The sequence below is a fragment of the Mesoplodon densirostris genome, chromosome 6, assembly GCF_025265405.1.
Source record: "Mesoplodon densirostris isolate mMesDen1 chromosome 6, mMesDen1 primary haplotype, whole genome shotgun sequence".
Taxonomy (NCBI): Eukaryota; Metazoa; Chordata; class Mammalia; order Artiodactyla; family Ziphiidae; genus Mesoplodon; species Mesoplodon densirostris.
In genome coordinates, this window is record NC_082666.1 from 106654451 (window position 1) to 106660406 (window position 5956).

Below are 5956 nucleotides of genomic sequence, written 5' to 3' on the forward strand. Positions count from 1 at the left end.
AAATGGTGACAGTGCCCACGAAGACAATGGCCACGGTGACAGTGCTCATATTGACAGTGCCCATGGTGAAAGTGCTCACCTGGAAAGTGCCCATGATAACATTACCCATGGTGGTAGTGCCCATGGTGACAGTGCCCATAGTGAAAGTGCTAATGGTGAGAATGCCCATGGTGACAGCACCCATGTGACAAGGCCCATGTTGACAGCGCCCACGGTGACACTGCCCATGGTGATAGTGCCCATGGTTACAGTGCTCGTGGTGACACTGCCCATGTTGGCAGTGCCCGTGGTGACAGTGCACACCATGAGTATGCACATGGTGGCCATGCCAATTGTGACAGTGTCCATGGTGACAGTATTTATGATGATACTGCTCACAGTAGCAGTGTTCATCGTAATAATGCTCACTGTGGCAGTGCCCACAGTGACAGTGCCCATGGACAGTGCCGAAAGTGACAGTGCCCATGGTGACAGTTCTAAGGGAGACCGTGTCCATGGTGACAGATACCACAGTGAGACTGCTCATGGTGATAGTGCCCATTGTGATGGTGCTCATAGTGACAAGGTCCATGACCCCAGGGCCAATCATGATATTGCTCACAGTGATAGTTGTCACGGTGACAATACCCATGGTGATATTACCCATGGTGAGAGTACTCAATGATAAAGTGCCCATGGTGACAGTGCCTATGGTGATAGTGCACATGATGGCAGTGCAAAATGGTGACAGTACCAATGGTGACATTGCTCAACGTGATAGTACTTGTGGTGATAGAGCGCATGGTAACACTGCCCACTGTGACAGTGCTCTTGGTGACAGTGCACACGGTGACAACCCAGGCTGAAAGTGCTCATGGTGACAGTGCTCATGGTTGCATTACCCATGGTGACAGTGCTCACAGTGACAGTGCCTATAGTGGCAGTGCCCATGGTGACATTGCCCATTGTGACACTTCCCATGGTGACACTGCCCGTGATGACAGTGCCCACGGTGAAAGTGCCCATGCTGACATTGCCTATGGTCACAGTGCTCATGGTGATAGTGCCCATGGTGACAGGGCTCTTGGTGAGAGTCCGAATTGTGCCAGTGCCCATGGTGAAAGTGCTAACAGTGATAGTGCTCACCGTAATAGTGCTCATGCTGACAGTGCAAATGGTGACAATACCTATGGTGAGAGTACTCATGGTGAAAATACCCATGGTGACAGCTCTCATAGCGACAGTTCTCATCGTGACAGTGCTCCTAATAGCAGTGCCCAAGGTGGCAGTGCCCGTGGTGCCATTGCTAATGGTGACAGTACACTTGGTGGCAGATCCCCTGGGGACATTACCGAAGGTGACTCTGCACATTGTGACATTGTCCATGGTAACCTTGCTCACAGTGATAGTGCACATGGTGACAGTGCCCACGGTGGTATTGCACCTGGTGACAGTGTCCATAGTCACAATTCTCATGGTGTAGTGCTCACGGTGACAGAGCCCATGGTGACAATACCCAGGGTGACAGAGCTCATGGTAACAATGCTCACGGTGAATGTGCCCATGGTCACAGTACCTAGGGTGTAATGCCCATGCTGAGAGTGCTCATGGTGACAGTGCCCATGGTGACACTAACCAGGGTGTCATGCCCATGGTGACACTGCTCATGTAGGCAGTGCCATAAGTGACAGTGCTCATTGTGGCATTGCTCACGGTGACAGTGCTCACGGTGACAGTGTCCATGGTGGCAGTGCCCTGGGTAACAGTGCACACCTTGAGAGTGCCCATATTGGCCATGCCAATCGTGACAGTGCCCATGGTGACAGTACTTATGATGATAGTTCTAACGGTTACAGTGTTCATGGTAATAATGCTCACGGTGGCAGTGCCCACAGTGACAGTGCCCATGGACAGTGCTGACAGTGACAGTGCCCATGGTGACAGTTATCATGGTGACAGTGCCGATGGTGACAGTTACCATGGTGAGACTGCTCACTGTGATAATACCAATTCTGACAGTGCTCATAGTGACAAGGCCCATGGCGACAGGGCCCATTATGACATTGCTCACGGTGATAGTTCTCACGGTGACAGTTCCCATGGTGATATTACCCATGTTGACAGTACTCAATGATAACGGGCCCATGGTGGCACTGCCCATGGTGATAGTGCACATGGTGACAGTGCCCATGGTGACATTGTTCATGGTGATATTGCTTACGGTGATAGTCCTTATTGTGATAGTGTGCATGGGGACACTGCACACAGTGACAGTGCTCATGGTGACAGTGCTCACGGTGACAGTGCTCATCATTACAGTACCCATGGTGACAGTGCTCACAGTGACAGTTCCCATGGTGGCAGTGCCAATGATGACAGGGCCCATGGTGACAATGCCCACGGTGACATTGCCTATGGTGACAGTGCTCACAGTGACAGTTCCCATGGTGACAGGGCTCATTGTGAAAGTCCACATTGTACAAGTGCCCATGGTGTAGTGCTCACGGTGACAGTGCCCATGGTGACAATACCCAGGGTGTCATGCCCATAGTGAGAGTGCTCAATGTGACACTGCTTATTTTGGCAGTGCCATAAGTGACACTGCTCATTCTGGCCATTCTCATGGTGACAGGACTCACGGTGACATTGCCCATTTTGACAGTGCTCACAGTGACTGTGCCCATGGTGACACTGCCGATGGTGATAGTGCCCATAGTGACAGTGCTCACAGTGAAACTACCCATGGAGACATTGCCCATGGTGAGAGTGCTCATGCTGAAATTGCCCATGCTGACAACGCTCATGGTGATATTGCCCTTGGAGAGAGTACCCATGATGACAGTGCCCATGGTGACGTGCTTATGTTGATAGTGCTCACAGTGATAGTGCCCATGGTGACACTGCCCATGGAGGAAGTGCCCACGGTGCCATTGCCAACAGTGACAGTGCCCATGCTGACAGTTCTCATGGTGATAGTGCCCTTGGTGACAGTGCACATGGTGATAATGACAATGGAGACAGTGCTCATGGTGACAGTGCTCATGGTTGCAGTACACATGGTGAGAGAGCTCCAAATGACAGTGCCAATGCTGGCAGTGCCCATGGTGACAGAGCCCACTGTGACATTGCCTAAGGTGACACTTTTCACAGTGACATTGCCCATGGTGACAGGGCTCAGGGTGACAGTCCGCATTGTGCCAATGCCGAAGGTGACAGTGCTCACGGTGACAGTGCCCATGGTAACAGTGACCAAGTTGAGAGTGCTCATGGTGATAGTGCCCATGGTGACAGGGCTCATTGAGAGAGTCCGCATTGTGCCCGTGCCCATGGTGATAGTGCTCACAGTGAAAGTGCTCATGGTAATATTAATCACGGTGCCAGTGCCCAAGGTGAAATTACCCATGGTGACAGTAGTCATCGAGAAAGTGTCCATGGTGGCAATTCTCATAGTAACATTTCTCATGGTGACAGTGCTCATGTAGGCAGTGCTCATGGTGTCAGTGCCCATGGTGACAGTGTCCATGGTGACATTGTCTATGGTGACAGTGCCCATGGTGACACTGACCACAGTGAGAGTGCTCATGGTGATAGTGCCCATGGTGACAGCACTCATGGTGACTGTCCCCATTGTGCCAGTGCCAATGGTGAGAGTGCCCATGGTGACAGTGACCATGGTGAGAGGTATCACAGTAATAGTGCTCACGGTAATAGTGCTCATGGTGACAGTGCAAATGGTGACAACACCCAGGGTGACAGTACTCATGGTGAAAATACCCATGGTTGCAGTTCTCATAGTGACAGTGCTCATTGTGGCAGTGCTCATGGTGACAGTGCTGTTGATGCCAGTGCTTATGGTGATGGTGTTCACAGTGGCTGTGCTCATGAAGATAGTGCTCATGGTGACAGTGCCCATGTTGACAGTGCCCAGGGTGACAGTGTTCATGTGGAAAGTGTCCATGATAACATTAACCATGGTGATAGTGACCCTGGTGACAGTGCCCACGGTGACATTGCTCAAGGTGATAGTGCCTTTGGTGTCAAGGCTCAAGGTGAAATTGCCCATGCTGACAATGCTCATGGTGATATTGCCCTTCGAGAGAGTACCCATGTTGACAGTGCCCATGGTGATGTGCTCATGTTGACAGTGCTCACAGTGATAATGCCCATGGTGATATTGCCCATGATGGAAGTGCCTATGGTGCCATTGTCAACAGTGACAGTGCCCAGGCTGACAGTTCTCATGGTGATAATGCCCATGGTGAGAGTGCACATGGTGATACTGCCAAGGGCAACAGTGCTCATGGTGACAGTGCTCATGGTTGCAGTACCCATGGTGACAGTGCTCAAAATGACAGTGCCGATGGTTGCAGTGACCATGGTGACAGTGCCCACGGTGACATTGTCTATGGTGACACTTCTCACGGTGACATTACCCATGGTGACAGGGTTCATGGTGACAGTCCGCAATGTGCCAGGGCTGAAGGTGACAGTTCTCAGTGTCACAGTGTCCATTGTGACAGTGACCAAGGTGAGAGTGCTCACGGTGATAGTGTCCATGGTGACAGGGCTCATGGTGACAGTCTGCATTGTGCCAGTGCCCATGATGACACTGCTCACAGTGAAAGTGCTCATGGTAATACTGCTCACGGTGACAGTGACCAAGATGAAATTACCCATGGTGACAGTACTCATTGAGAAAGTGCCCATGGTGGCAATTCTCATAATGACAGTTCTCATGGTGACAGTGTTCATGGTGGCAGTTCCCGTGGTGAGAGTAACGATGGGGTAATGCACATGGTGACAGTGTCCATGGTAACTGTGCTCACGGTGATAGTGCACATGGTGAGAGTGCCCATTGTGACATTGCCCATGGAGACCATGCTCATTGTGACAGTGCTCATGGTTACAGTGCTCATGGTGGAAGTGCCCATGGTGACAGTGCTCATTGTGACAGTGCTCACGGGGACAGAGCCGATGATGACAGTGCTTATGGTGATAGTGTTCACAGTGTCTGTGCTCAAGGTGATAGTGCTCATGGTGGCAGTGCCCATAGTGACACTGCTCATGGTGGCAATACACACGGTGATAGACCCATGATGACAGTGCCAAAGATCACGGTGCAATGATGAGAGAGCTCACGGTGACAGTGACAATGGTGACACTGCCCACGGAGGCAATGACCATGGTGACAGTGCCCATGATGACAGTGCCCATGAGGACAATACCCATGGTGACAGTGCTCATGGGGAAAGTGCCCATGATAACATTAACCACGGTGATAGTGCCCCTGGTGACAGTGCCCCTGGTGACAGTGCCCACGGTAACATTGCTCATGTTGATAGTGCCTTTGGTGAGAGTACTCATGGAGAAATTGCCCATGCTGACAATTCTCACGGTGACAATGCCCTTGGAGAGTGTACCCATGTTGAGAGTTCTCATGGTGACATCCTCATGTTTACAGGGCTCACAGTGAGTTCCCATGGTGACATTCCCCACGGTGGAATTGCTCACGATACCAGTGCCCAGTGACAGTGCTCTCACTGACAGTTCTCATGGTGATAGTGTCCATGGTGACAGTGCACACGGTGATACTGCCAATGGTGACAATGCTCCAAATGGCAGTGCCCATGGTGACATTGCCCATGGTGACATTGCCTATGGTGACATTATTCACGGTGACATTGCCCATGGTGACAGGGCTCATGGTGACAGTCCGCATTGTGCCAGTGCACATGGTGACAGTGCTCACAGTGAAAGTGCTCATGGTAATAATGTTTTCGGTGAGAGTGCCCAAGGTGAAAATACCCATGGTGAGAGTACTCATCGAGAAAGTGCCCAGGGTGACAATTCTCATAGTAATAGTTTTCATGGTGACAGTGCTTATGGTGACAGTGCCCTGGATGGCAGTGCTCGTGGTGTCAGTGTACATTGTGAGAGTGCTCATGGTGGCAGTTCCCAGGGTGAAAGTACCGATGGG